This window comes from Leptinotarsa decemlineata, unplaced genomic scaffold (genome assembly GCF_025532065.1).
Source record: "Leptinotarsa decemlineata unplaced genomic scaffold, Ldec_3_MD MMD2_tig00026294_RagTag_RagTag, whole genome shotgun sequence".
NCBI classification, from domain to species: Eukaryota; Metazoa; Arthropoda; class Insecta; order Coleoptera; family Chrysomelidae; genus Leptinotarsa; species Leptinotarsa decemlineata.
This window is the reverse complement of record NW_027412674.1, coordinates 1,560,978-1,576,741: the sequence shown is the minus strand read 5'-3', so window position 1 is coordinate 1,576,741 and position 15,764 is coordinate 1,560,978. Positions and strand designations below refer to the sequence as shown.

Sequence of the window (15,764 nt, the reverse complement as noted above, 5' to 3'; positions counted from 1 at the left end):
TTGCTAGGGTAAGTTTTCAGTGGAGGTTTGGAACTGATGAGGCCTTGGAAGGGGTTTGAATTGTGATAGGGCTTTGAGCAATGGGGCTACCCACTGATGACCATCGAGAACTCATTCAGGATGTCCTCCAGTGCTCCTAAAACTCTTGACTGGATGAAAAAGTTGCTTCTTTCTCTATAACCTTTGCTTCCAAAGGGGTGGTGAGCGTATCGATTGCAGTTAGTGTTTGTGTTAGTGCTGCGATTGTGTTAATGCTGCTGATGTTCCGGTTGTTTACTGAAATCTTATGTTAAATTGGGTGGGTTCAATATTGTTATGAAGTTAGTTGGAGTGGTATCAGTTGTGGAAATTATAGAAATTATGATTTATTTTCCTTCGGTTGTTAGTAGAGTTTTACTGGCGCATCCACTGGGTTTGGCTCTCAAGCTCTCATGCTCTGGGAGATTGGCACGGTGTCGGGTAATTCACGTTGTCAGTAGTTGAAGTAGAACAGCAACAGTGCTGTATGGAGAATTTATATTTTGGCAGATGTGGTTGTTTGGGAATTGGATGCCCAGATGTGGTTGTTTGGGAATTGGATGCCCAAACAACCACATCTGCCTCCGGATTGAGAGAGACAGACGTGACGTCAAGGCAGACTAGTTGAAAAAAAGTTTTTGGGGAGTTGAACGCGGGACGTTTGGTATGGTAGCCTTTGTAGCAGGGGAGCCCACGATGCAAAATGGGGATTTATTCGAGCGTCATTGAGACATATTAGGTTGCAAAGCTTAGATGATAAGAAGAAAAACATGTTTCATCAATGTCCTACGTATTTTTAATGATGTTGGTATGTTAATCTGATCGTTTGCATGATGTGGGTGGTTGTACGTAAGGGTTAGAAGTGAAAACAAAAAATATTTATCGAGCGCGTCAGATTTTATAAGGGGGTGTTATGTGCAACAAAAAAAAAGGTCTCATTCAATAATCTGAAGATTTCGATCTGACGTCAACTCGCGGCCATTATTTCAATGTGCAAAAATATTCGCCATTTTGAAATACTCAAGCGCGTCAGATTAAGATATGTATGGTTCATCTTTATGTTTTAGACGTGCTGTCTCATAATCTGAAGATTATCTAGAGGGATTCGCTTAATCTGACAGAAACAATTTTTTTTTTCAATTCATTGAACTTAATTATTTGAAAAGATCAGGAAATAACATACAAATAAATAAGTGTATGTTTTTTAAGTGGAATACTTGTACTTATAAGAAAATTATTTTTAAAAAATGCTCAAAAAATTTAATTTTTTATAATCAATTGATGAAGAAAATAGAAATGGAACTTTCCATGTTTTTTACCACTTTTATTTGTAACTAACGTTTCTGCAGTTTGGTCCTATAAGGACATTTTCAAACTTATATATTGTATAAGTTTGAAAATGTCCTTATATATTGTATAAGTTTGAGAATGTCCTTACTACAGTAACATTAGTTACAAATAAAAGTGGTAAAAACATAGAAAGTATAATTTCTCTTTTCTTCATTATGATTTTCTACCACGTAGTAACGGCTACATCCATCAATTAATCAATTAATTGATCATCATCTTCATCTTCATCACGAACGAGTCTCTGTGATCAGCTGTGATGGCGTCATGGCAACAGAATTCAGAGTGGGGACGGAGTGGGAGAGTAATAAATATATAGAGAAAAAGTGAATAGAGAATAAAGGAATAGAAACTCGGAGAGGGAAATATAGGTATCACACAGCTGCACGCATTAAACTTTATCGACGAATTTATGTTATTTCGGCTTGCGGAAATCATCAGATTATATATTTTTCGTTATCCTTGAATTATTTTCTTCAGAATAAAAAAAATCAGCTACGCCCGAGATTGTCGAAGTGACGTTATTTTTTCACAACTTTGCTGCCTTCCCATTTCTTGACGTCACTCTCAAATTGTCAGATTACTGGAATCTACACTTTTTAGCAGGTAATTTACTAATCACATCCTTTATCCCTCACAGGCGGCCTTATATATGGGGCTCATATTTGGTGGAGGAACTCAACCGGGTACAAGGTATCCCCCTGTATATTAATCTGCCGCGATTTAGTCAATTCCGAAATCCCCGCTTGGGCTCCCTTATTATTGAGTATAATCTCGTCGCTAGCGAGGGATATTGAAAGTGAATACGAATAGTTGGTAGATTGCGATTTCGGTTGCGACATTGTTGATAACCGAGAGCGTTCAACATGATAAATTGGAAGAGCGTGATAGCAACGCGGTTGAATTATAAAAGTAATAATGAATGAAAAATCGGATTAAAGAAAAAAACATGTCATCCAACGTTAAAGAAAAAACATGGCTGCTATCGAGATTTACAGGGTGTCTCATCATTTAAGAAAAAAACCATGACCTCAATGTGTATAGGGTGTCTCAAATTACGCCATAAAAAAATGACATTTAACAGGCCTCTATCGTTTTTGCGTGCGACCGTTTTGCGTGCGTTTTCGACCGTTTTTCGTACGTTTCGACCGTGTCGCGTGCGATTCCCCAATGTGTGTACAGTGTGTCTCAAAATACGTCATTCACAGAACAAGGCAGTTTAACGGGACTTTATCATTCCAACGTGTAATTTTTCAATGTGTACAGGGTGTCTTATTCAAGAAACATGGCTGGGTGCAGAACCGGACCAGCAGCCCAGGCATACCTTGAAAGTAGAACACTTCTCTCTTTCCAGTATCGGCCGTGAGTCTACAGGGCAAACCACCCAGTATACTCAAAACTTGGTTCCTGGAATGCGAGTAAGTGGACCCCACAGTCGAATTGTACGATTGGGTCAGAGGCACTGTGGTGGGTCCCATAAGGATGACTCGTCTACCAACGACAACCCTGGCATTAACAATGTACGTTTTGAGTGAACACATAAGGATAATCCTATATATTGCTGCAGGGGTAGTGAGCCCAAACGAAGAGGGTACATGGCGAGAATACATGCTATGTGGTGTGAAACGCATTCAGAGAATGCCGCCTTTTCTGCCCAAAACCTTGAGAATTATCTTCGCCTGGTTTGGTGATCCAAAATATTTTCAAATGCGGTTTTTTCGATTGGTTGGGAAAGGGATCAAAAATATGTCTGTGCTGTATGTGTTTTCATTTGGTCAGTCCTCATTTTCATTTGTACCTATGTTGTCTGACACTTATATTTAAACGTTTTTTTGACATGGATAACTGATGTTTGAGCCCTGATGATGGAATTAATAAAGTCCGAAACGTTGGCATAAAACTAAATTGTTTATTAACGAATATTTTTGATCCCTTTCCCAACCAAAAAACGGCACTTGAGAATTATGTACTTTATTTTCGGCGGTACAGCTATATAGCTCCTCCCCGACTTGCTGACAATGTGGTGGGAGTGGCAGTTCTATCATCCGTTGACGCGACTGGAGGAGAGGCTCGCATCATTTAACCAACGGAGGCAATCAGAAAATACAGGGCGTTCCACAAAATTATGCTCCATCGCTCTGTACACTACCCCTGAATCCCTTCCCGAATCAAAAGGACAGAATCTTGGCCTTGCGGTTCGGAAGATTGAACGGTGGTTACGGAAGAAAAAGACCCAGATAAAATTGGTGAGACAACACGCGTCTTGTATACAATATATGATGGAAATCAAAGCTACCAATAAAACTTTGACACTCGCAGTGTGGCGAAGAGCTGCCAAATCACGAAGTATCCAACACACTGCAGTTACAGACGTGCTACTGACCACTAATCAGCCCTCCTTCGATATGATACGGAAGCTAGTGGTTTTTGAAAGTCACTAGTGAAGCGAACGCTAAGTACAGTGAAAAACCTCGAGATTCGCAAGAAACCGCACTTTCATTTCATAAGCTTCAGTGTAAATACGAGAGGTGCAAGCTCTCCGACAAATCTAGTCATCGGAACTGTCGAGAAAAACAAAGTTGCTGCTACAAATATACTTGCCATTTTGATCTCATTCTGCTTGTTTGGAGTAGTGAAGTAGACTTGGAAAAAGCTATATCAACTCGACCTGAAAGAGATGTATTTGCATACTTTCCCGGACAACAGGTAGCATATGTAGTTCAAAGTTCATATGACAGAAAGGTTCTGAATGGAGCCTAGAGAAAATCATCGGGAATTCGGTTCCCCTTCTTTGCATGGGCCGCGACCATGAGACATGAGAAGAGATGATAGTTTTTCCAAGTCAGGTAGTTACGATTGTCGAACAATAACATCTCTATTGAATACATGACTGACTTGAGAATGAAAAAAAACATGGCTCTTAATGTCAAGGAAACTTGTGTTATTATCCTCTATTTCATCGAAACATTCTTTATCAATAACTAATTAGCTACCTGATACATTTTTTCAAACATTATTTGGTTCTCAACCATATGAGACTGTCACCTCACAAACCACAAGAGGAGACTAAATCATCTGTCGGTAACAAATAAGACAGATGGGTATCCGCGGCTAAGCTAAACAGTGGAGACGGGAGTGGGTTAAACAACTTAGCAAATTTCAAATAGATCTTAATGGGCGCCAGGTAAATTTAATCCTCCAGATACCCTAAGTAACTCACAATATCAATAACTTACCAATTAATATTGGAAATAAAAGATAAAGATCCCCAATATGATTTATTCAGTAATCCTAACTTACATGGATTAACCAACAACGCTTCTGAGACAACAATGCAATATTCACACTACTACGCGATGTTCAAATGTCAATACACGAGCGCGGTGTATATAACCACGAATTCAATCAGCCATAAATTACGGTAGTAACGACGCTCAAAAAAAACTACAATACGTCGAGTAAAACTACCACGAAAATTGAGTAGGTGAAATCGTAAATACTAGTATCGGATGGTAAGACAAACTCGTTTGCGTCGCGTGAGCTCAGGCGTAGGCGCATCGGTGTCAATCAGCAATCGTGAAAGGAAGAATATACCTCAATTTCCGTTTCACAAATATCTATATCAATCAGGTATCAATAAATAAACTCTTAATCAATAAACGATAAACAAACACTATATCAAACAGGTATCAATAAACAGAAGGGCAAACAATTATTTAAATATCTCAGTATAGCACAAATTTTCAAATAAATCAATTATAACTTGCGTGCTCCTTTTGGGCCACCCGGTATATGGTGTTAGGCTACCCTGTAGTATGGCGGAGATGGATCACCCTGTAGCACCGGAGATGGATCACCCTGTAGCACCACCAAGATAGATCACCCTGTAGCACCGGTGGATCACCCTGTAGTACGGCGTAGATGGATCACCCTGTAGCACCACCAAGATAGATCACCCTGTAGGGCACGACAAGCTGGACCAGTAATGGATCACCAAATAAGATCCAGAAAGAAAATAAAGGAAAACAGGAACCCTTGACGAAGACAAAAAAAAGCAGGAAGAAAAACCCTACGGAAGAAAATTCTCAATCAGAATCAGATAAAAACAAGGTGAGATTCAACCCCCATTCAATAGGACTATTTGACTAATCAATACCCCTGGTATATTTTCATTTAAGCAAAGTAGCAAGATAACAAGAGTATATTTTTGGGTGCCCTGTATAACCATATGACCCGTAAAAATCAAGAAAATTGAATGAGTGTTGAAACCTCTCTTCAATACTAATATTCAGTTGAGATATAACGATGGAACCAGAAATTACTAAAATCATTTAAAACACATTTAATGGTAAAATTCTTACCCTGGCCAAGGGGTTTTCTATACGATTCTTCGTGTGCGGTGCTCTGCACGGAAGTCCTGCTGGGACTTGATGAGTGACTGAGGGCCTTCTGTTTCTTATGAATCTGGAGACGAGAAACGAAGGTTGTAGAATTGAAGAGGTGATATCATAGCTAAGACCACATGAGAGGTGCGACAGTGATTCAGACATACCTAATTTCGGAAATCCTTCCACCTGGCACGAGTTCGGTAACCACCACAAATCCTCAAAAGAGCTTAAGTTTCAGACTGCAAATATCCACACCAAAATGACCAATCAGTCTTCCACTATACAATCCTGACTTGTAGAAATAATCCCCGTGAAGGATGGCACAAATACAACCAAATATATCCTACAATCAGTCTGATGGTACCCTTTGAACTCCGAACCAAGCTCACCGAAGGCTAACTTCCAAATACTAAGCGACTGCCACATCTGACAGCTAACCAGTTGTTGCCACAGTGCGTCCAACCTACCCTACAAGCACCAAGGGGGCGCTGTGCACAACATCATAAATCTATCAATTCCTCCACAGCCACTTGAGACATCATCAACAAGTCCATGACCCATCAAAACTCCTTCTCAAAGCAATGCAACCCTTAAACAACCCTTGACAACTTGAGTAACCGATCAATCCCTCACCCGTGAACAACTGTAGAACTAGTTCGGTGTAGTTCGTCCGAACGACACTACGAAAGTTCGGCGGATGTCAACCAACAGCTGTCTCTTAACCTTGTAATGAATAGAATGTACAAAAATATTGTTCCAACCTATTTTCAACTATTTACCAATCCTTATTTATGCGATGGAATAGAAACATATAAGGTAAGTCGTCACATCTTTCCCATTCAGTACGAATATTTGAACATTCATCTTATGGAGAATATTTACCGAAAATATCAAACAGTATTCAGAAACCAGAGCTAACTAATATTGTTTTTCAGGCGATATGGCTCTAATATGTCAGTAATCCTTCTGGAAGTAATGAATAACGATCTATGCAAGAAATATTCTTGGAAAGATATAGGGAATAAGGCAGACAACGGCAAAAAAAATGATAGGTGAAGAAAACTGAGAAACAAACAATAACAACTATTTCAACCTAGCGAGGAATTTCGGATCTCCAACGTCGATTGGCAATAGGAGAATGCGTAAGTACTGGTCAAAGCAGTTAGTCAGGGAGCATACATTTATTCTTATACATTTCAGGTATGGTTTTCTATGGAACGGAAGATTCCCATTACTATGATGTTAAATGAATAAAATCTACTTGTAACTTAATTACATTGTTAATATCCTTTGAATAAAGATCTTAAAAGGTAAGGTAGTGTTTTGAAAGGTCACATAAGAGCAGTTTGATCTAGTGCTAAATTGAAACGTAACAAGACTTGGGAATCTAAATATTGAAGACCAATTTTACTTCAGGAGAACATTTCATGTTTTTTATCGATGGTGTACTTAGTACATGTATTTTAAATGAATATTACTGGAGTTTTATTCCAACACCTAGACACTTATATGAATCACCAACTGATTGGAGTTTGTTCCCAATAACAATTTTATCTTAACCTTGGAGATGATCACTTGGTGATCGAAACACGTGTCGAAGTGTTAAAATAGCGGTTTCGTGTTGAAAAAAATCTCCAGTAACATTCATTACAACATCAAAGGTTTCAAACAGTGTATCACAAGTACATGATCACTTGATGATTGAAAGACGTGTCGAAGTGTTAAAAATAACGGCTTTATGTTGGGATGAAACAATCATCAAGGGGAAGATTGAACTCTCAATCCCGTGAAGATGATTACTTGGTGATCACAACACGTGTTGAGGTGTTAAAATAACGGTTTGTGATTGAGAAAATACCCCAGTAATATTCATTACTACACCAAAGGTTCCATACAGTGCTTCATAAGTACATGTAGTTTGTTCATTTCCTATTCCACTGCTAGAAAATGACGTAACTTCGTCGATATTATTTTTTTTCCATTTCATGATTCAATACATGAGAAATTGAATCATTGATAATCTTGAACTTTTTGCACAAAGCATGTTGATGTGGTATCAGTATTTTGAGTGGAAACTACCTCCATAATGCTGAAAACATATATTGGTGAAAGATGACCTGCAATAGAACCAGTTATTTCTTCTTATTATTACAAGCCTTATGGAAACACTCTCCAGGAAACCGAAAACTCGCTTTCCAAAGAAATAAATGGAACGAAGGTAATTGCGTTACGAAATGTATACTATAGGTTGGGAATGGAATTGATAATTTCTTATTATGCTTCCTCTCCTTCTTGTTGATCACAAGAGTTTCAGAGAATTTGTTACTTGAAAACATGGTTCGAAATTGATTTTGAGGTTGTGTTCATTATTTGATTAGCTGAAGTTAGTGAAGTCCACTACTGTCCCAATTATTTTGATGGAATGGAATATTTCACAGAATATTTCTTTCATCGTAATCACAGTTTCATTGAAGATGATTCAGCTGAATTTTCACGTTTTTTTGTTTGTATAATTTTTGTGCCACTGACGATGTATTTGATATATCTGAACACCATTTCGTCAATATTGTTAAGTTCGACTGAGATAATGTTCGACATCATTATTAATAGTTTTCTTTGAATTATTTCGACAATTATCAGTGAACAAACTGATGATGAATTATACGTGTTGTGAAACAAAAATTTGGATAATCTGTCTACATAGTAATAGCAAAAACTTGTTGTACTCCAAAAGTTCTGAAACACATATGATATAGTTCCATAACCTCAAATAATATGTCTGAGTCTTAAATGATTTACGTTTATCTGTTCATGGGCTTCATCAGTTCAGGCACCCAATACAGAAATATTTCAAAAATAAGCATACTCTGATTTTCAATTAAAACAATAAAAAAATAAAACAATAAAAAAAAATAAAATTGAAAGATTCAAGCCAAGTTGCTTCACAACGTTCCGAAAGTCTATTTTTCGGAAAAGGAAAGATCAACGCTAATACCCAAAGAGATCCATCATTAGCTCCAGAGATTCAGCTACTCAAAACTTGACGTCCAGTCATTACCCGAAGACGATTGTGGATACTAAAAATCGAAACGTTGTGAAGTAACTTGACTTGGAATCTTTTGATTTTTATTTTTTTTATTATTCAATTTGCAATTTTTGCTGCTATTTTATTCAATGTCAGGGTTTTTTGCTTAATATAATTGTTATTTTCAGCTATTTATTTGATTTCAATGATTTTATTGAAAACACACAAATTTTTTGAGATCACACTCAAATTCCTGAAAAAATGAATGCCTTGGCAGGAATATTGGATAATCATATTTTTAGTCTCATATATCTAATGGAAACTCTGACTGGAGCTCTTCAAAATTTCATTCATCCACGGATTCAAAGAATTGTGGTCAACAATCAGTTGTTTCCAACAAGATGGTGCGCCCCACATTTTCACAGGTCTGTAAGTGATTGCTTTATTGGATTAGATAGGGTAAACCCGAACTACAGAAAATATAGTCATTGGCCATTTTTTTACAGTTATTGGCCATTTGTTTTTACAGTGATTGGCCATTTAATAATAGGTATAAAGTGTATTTCTCCACCAGATTCTAACTGAAACTACATTGCACATAATCCCAAATATTTTATGCAGAATCGTTTACAAAAACAAATTCCTTAAGAGGATAAAATAAAAATAATATTCTGTAATGAATCCATTCTTAAGAATTAGTGAGCGTTTATCCGGCTAATATAGAGTTTCAATAAAATTGGCAACACCATTCCCATATTGTGGTTTGATATTTCTCATAAGACAATGTTGCCAATTTTAACAAAATCTATATGTGGTAGGATATATGGTGCAGATTTTTCAAAATACCTATAGAAATACCTATAAAACAAAATGAGACTCCCAATATCTGAATATAAATGGTTATATTATAATACCAATTCGGCTTTTTTCAAACAAGTCGAGCAAGTGAAAATATCAGAATTGGATTTGTGTAAATTTTGTTTCTCGATACAAATGTGTTGAAATGTTCGTAGACATGAGTTACATTCAATGCCGCATACATTCTTCGTTAAATTTCTTGTGCAAACAAAACATAGTCCAGAAACATAGTTTCAGAAAATTGTTTATTTTCGTGATAATGGCCACCATCGGTCGTAATCTCATTCTCATTACTATTTTTGCGTGTAAATGGCATAAGAGATATATTGGAGATGACATTAATTTTTTTTGAATTCGTATCTTCAATGTTACTTTTGATCGGGTTTTGATGTTTAGTTTTTTCTGACAACAATTCTGTTTTTTTGGCTTTCTTGGAGTTATTAATTGTCAACTTCTGCTTTCTTTTCGCTTTCTTCTCAGCAATATCTTCTTCTCTTTTGGCCCTCTTGGCTTCTCTTTCGATTTTTCTGTTTTCTTTTTCTTCTATTTTCTTCTGTTTCTCTGCTTCTTTCTTATCTTTCATTTCCTTCCAGGGAGTGGAGGTGATTATATATGGCACTTTTTCCGTGTTTTTTGTTCCTTTTTGTTCTGGCGTGTCATAATAAAACAAATATCCTTCGATGTTGCTGTTGTTTAAATGACTAGAATTACTGGGTGAACCCAAACTAAGATCTTCTACAACCATACTTCCACTAGTAAATTCAACAGGTTCAGCAACTGTCAAAGGAATTTCTGAGGATATCTCTTTTATAATTCCATTATCTTCTATAACGATGGGTAAATTAGCAATATCTGAAATTGTTATATCTGAACTAGGAACATTGAAACTTTGATTGTCAGTCAAATAATCAGTAGTTTTCTCATTATCAATCTCCATGGTCCCAAATTTTAGGTTAGACCCGTGTGCGGATTGCAAATCATTTATGCCAACAGTTTCTTCAGTATTTTAAACATCTATTACCTCTATAATTATATCCTGATCATGTTTGTCATGGGAAATATCCATTTTGCTATCTTTGCCACTGGGTTTTTCTTTAAAGGTCAACCACAATTGAAAGATTATATTTAAATCTTCGTTTTCTAAATCGCAGTCATAGTTTTCAAATTTCTGTAATCTGTTTACTCCAACTATCCTAGCGAAATCGGAAAAAGTTAGACTATGTAGAGTTTCTGATTCATTAGAATTTTGTGGAAGTTTGTCCTTACCTAGACATTTATCAAATTTGATAGCAGAAGGATTCCAGGGATAAAGCCCACATGTTTCAAATCCACTAATAATTGTCTGTGGACGTAGACTTGTAGAGAGCACACAATTCAATAATGAACAAATGCTTTTTTATTGAGTTCTTCTAAGGGATGATTTCGCCTCCATTCGAGAACAACTTTCCTCCAACCATTCTTAAGTGGCTTGAAAGTGGACACATCAGCCGGTTGAAGAATTCTTGTTGCATTCGGATAGAGTGCTATAAGAATTATTACGAGTTTGGAGCAAAGACTGCTCAGTTTTCGGTCTAGGTGTGTCTTATGTCCGTCAACGAATAGTATGATAGGAAATGTGATTCCTTGGCTTTTTATATAAGGATAAAACACATTACCGATATATTCATGAAAAATTTCGGATTTCATCCATCCAGTGTCACTTCAGGCGGCTTGAAAATCTTCGAGTTCAACTGATTCGGCAATATCTTTTGGTAATCTTTTTTACGGGTATATTATTAGTGGTGGTGTAGAAATACCAGAGGCGCTAAAACAAAATAGCACGGTTAGTGCCTTCGCTTGAGCTCCGTCTGTCTCGTACACATTCTTTGCTCCTTTGGGAGCAAGAACCTTTTTGTTCTGGGGACACAACTGGAAGTTTGTTTCGTCCCCGTTGAAGATTCGTTAGGAAAAATCAAGAATACTCTCGTAACCTTTCACTTTTAAATAAGAACTAATGTCTTGGAACCACTTTCTGATATCCGATTCACTTATTTTCCAGGACGCTGAAGTTATGGCTTCGGATTTTCTCTCCGTTAGTTCCTGATGCCTTTTGAGAAATGCCTTATACCATCCATCACCGGGATAATTGTTGGTAAAAGGGTTTTCACGTTGATTATCATCCAAAAACTGCTTTACTGAAGACTGGATGTCTTCTTTATGCCTAGGGAAACCCTTTTTCTGGCAGTCTATAATCCAATCAACCAACTCTATTTCTTCAGTTATATTTAGGATGGGAGATGGACCGAATGAAGATTTAACAAACTTATTCGATGATCTAAATTGTAGCGTCGATCTCGGGATATTGGGATATTTCCGACACACCGCTCTAACGGGAACTCCATTATGAATCTCCTCGACAGCTTTTAGAATATCCTCTTCTTTCCATTTTTTTACATATCTCGTACAATCTAACGTTTTCGGCATACCTAAGAACTGAAAAAAAATTAATTATAGCGCTCCCTAGTTCATAGAAATCAGCGAAAATTATCATTCCATCATGAAACAAATCATACGGTATAGTGATTGGCCCACCTATTTTCATAGTTATTGGCCACGGCCAACAACTGTATACATTGATATTTTTTGATAAATTCCACCTAAAAACCGTATAAAAATAACAGAGCGAATAGGTAGGTAGGTATTATAAAACTAATCTGACAAAAAATATTGAATATGGAAATTTAGTGATTGGCCTAGGAGGCCAATCACTCTCGTGTTGCAATTTCAACGAGCACAATTATTGGCCGTGTTAAAATGCACTTTCGCGCCAATTTTTTCAGATGAGCAAAGTATAAAATAGAAATTTACCAATATATCAAACAACAAAATAAATCTACACCAATAAAAACCATTACAAAGTAACTATATGATGCTATAAAATACAACATGTCTTACCTTACGCAGCTCAAAATCGGTCAAAATCAATTATTCACTAACATGTGTTCTAAACTCCTGACCGTTCAGTTATGAAATGACTGTTGACAGTATTGTCACTTTTATAAAGTGAAGGTGAAACTTGGGGCTGATAGAGTGAAACGTAAATAGAATGGTTGATAGAATAGATTCCTTATTATTGGATATTTTATTCCAAGTGGCCAATCACTGTGGGGGAGGCCAACGACTGTAACGTTTACCCTATATTCAGGCATGTGGATTAGTATACGCGGTCCGTTGGAACGGCTGGCTCACACACCGATTTTGACCCCTCCGGATTTTTTTTCTTTGGAGCAATATTTAATTGATAGTCTATGTTATGCAAACTAGAACAATATAAGAAGAACAATACAAACTTCAAGAATTTTGGATACATAAAAGGCAATGTGCAAAAAAATTACCATAAAAAACTAGTTATCAAATAAATGATTCGAATAGAATCGAGAGTTACACAAATTATTTTAATAAATGTTCACTAAGTAATTCTTCATGGGTGGCTCTCCTTCCTGACTAGGAGTTAAGTTCTCCAAATGCAGTTATGATCCTCCGCAAGCAATCTTCCTTGGTTCTCAGTGCAGTATTAACAACATTATATTTTTATCTTCCTCAGATGAAAAATTGAGTACTGACATATCTGGCGAGCGGGGTGGCCAAAGATGTGGTTCGTTGTTGGCTATCTATTTATCATAAGACATATTTTGCAGCTGATTATTGGAGGCGCCCCATAGTGTTGATACAATATATTTCCATGATCAGCCAGCGGCAAATTCTCTAGGTAGTTAATTTTAAAATTGGGTCAGATGTTACGACAACTCTCATCTATTAATTATTGAACGTGTTTTATAACTAGAAGAATTCAAAACTGTCTTCATTTACCATTTTAATTGTCTTCATAAAATTTTAAGGCCACGACTCTCTCATTTCTTATGGCACAATAAACATCAAATTGCCAGGGCTCATGAGAATTTAGTTCCTCTAAACGAATATACATTTGTGTCGCTCCAATAATGGAAATTTCCTTGATTAAGAATCCCTTTTTTCGTAAACTTCACTTCACAGAATTCTACTCTTCGGGAAAGTCGGCCTCTTGAAGATTTTGAACTTTGGAAAAGACATATGAATGAAACTCGTGGTTTCGTAAAATTCTTAGTATTGATATTCCCGATTCTGATAATACTTGTCTAGAAGATATTCTTGGGTATACCGCAAAATACCCCAAAATTTCATTTTCAATATTTCCATTGTCACCTACTGGTTAATTTTTCTGCACGCACTCTTGCTCGTACGGATCCAGTATATAGTTGTAATACTTAGCGAAAGCTATGTATAGTAATATAAATTGAAACTTCGAGAAGAGAAAGATTTCGTTAAACCATAATTTTTCAAACGCCGGATCTCTCTCATAAAATGTGAATTACGGCATGACCGAAAGCGTTTTGAAAATTCAGATATATCAGTCACGTAGTTCAAGATGTAAATATGGGCATATCAATATCCCAGCATTGAAAGTTCTGTCAATTAAGCGAAATATGTTTCTTTTGGTGATCTCAGTTGCTCGTGGGCGACTGTTACGATTTGGAGAACGGGGGGAATGAAGCACTCGTAATTCCTTCCTATTCTTTCGGAAGGGAAAAGTCAGAAAGTTCTGCGAGCTCTCCGCCTAGAGCAGCGGTCTTACAGAGTGATGCGAAAGTTTTTTCGGGAAGTAAGTCTGCGTGAATTTTGAGGAGGTTCGAAAACTTGGGAGTTTAAAGGGTTCTCTTGACGATCAATCAAGGGCGGTATTTTGTTTTGGGAAATAGTTTTCCTGGGTGGTATCTTCAATTTTTTTTTATTCTGGAAAAACAGGCGGTTAGCGTGATTTTGAGTAGTTTTTTCATCCTGGAGCGAAAATCGGGCAGTGTAGCGCAAAAGTTCAAATAGGGGACGAGCAGAAAAAAGGCAGCGGTGAGTTCAATTATACATGGATACTAGTCATTTCATGATTTTGGGAAGGAGTTAGCTATAATAAATTTGTATACAGAGTGGACCTAAATAATTGCCTCATAAATATTTAGCGGTCGGAAATCATCGGCCAAGTTGGAGAATTTCGTCACTCTCGTATATTATAGTAGTTTCCGGCGAAGGCACAATAATTGAGTTTTCCAGAGATTTGGTTATGATTATTGTTTTTTATTTTTTATTTTTTTTTTATTTTTGTTCTTTGACTATTTTGTTATATATTTTTTCCTTTATTTCCTTCATGATTAAATATAGTTTCTTCTGAAGGTTTTGAGCAGGCTTTTATTTCTTTTATCTACCATAGTAACTAACGTCTTGAAAGGAATTGTCTGCGAATTTTTTAAGATCTTTTTTTTCTGCAACTAAAGACCTCCTCCTAGTGCAAGAGGCGGTATTCAAGCCTCTTTCGGACTTGCCTGACATCCAAAATTTGATGTAGAGAAATTCACATCTGGTGACAGCAGCTGCTAAATTTCATTTGAATAGAACAAACTCGGCAATAGAGAAAGGTTTGCCAAGGGTTGATAGATAGTTAATAACGTATCATTTCACTGGTGACTCAGCTTTAAACCCTTAGATGTTTCAATGGGATACGTATATATAATAATAATAGTAAAACCGTTTTCGGATTTACTACATAGTGATAGTTTACTTCTTCCCGGAAATCAGGTCGCGAATGCACCGCATGTCCTTGAAATAGATTTATCACATTCTCCGTAAATGAGAAATATATTAAAATATTCTTCGTTTGTATGATTTCATCGTCCCGCCATGATTTATTATTGACAATTCGCAAATAACAAGTAGTAACAGCATCGTATCAATTGATTGTTTTCCAACGTCAAGTCGTAAAGCACCTAAGTATTCTGTCGATAAAAAAATATCAAATTACAAATGGTTCAGAAACTACTAATGTTCGGAAAAGGTATCCTACTACAAAGTTACTCTCATTTTTAATGCTTGATACAAATTAATCATAAAAATAAGGGATTTCCATTTGGGAGAAGTCACATTGAACGGTTCATTAAATTTCATTTATATTTGCCTTTTTGACCACCCTGTATTGATAACTATGATATTTCATATGAAGTCTATTGAATTTGGTTCCCCTCTACAAAACCTGGCGAAAACAATATGATTAATTTTCCCTCATT

At 36.5% G+C, this 15,764-nt stretch overlaps 1 protein-coding gene and 1 long non-coding RNA gene across 3 annotated transcripts in view; one reads left to right on the top strand and one right to left on the bottom strand.

Annotated features, from left to right (window-relative positions):
- LOC111505874 (uncharacterized) overlaps nucleotides 1-15,764 on the top strand; it is a 404,328-nt gene that overhangs the window by 300,375 nt on the left and 88,189 nt on the right. The gene's annotated exons all lie outside the window — the stretch shown is intronic.
- Nucleotides 5,024-6,051, bottom strand: LOC141484776 (uncharacterized). Its single transcript, XR_012466792.1, has 2 exons — nucleotides 5,918-6,051; nucleotides 5,024-5,829 (listed from the first exon to the last, which is right to left on the bottom strand). It is a non-coding gene; the product is annotated as an uncharacterized lncRNA (long non-coding RNA).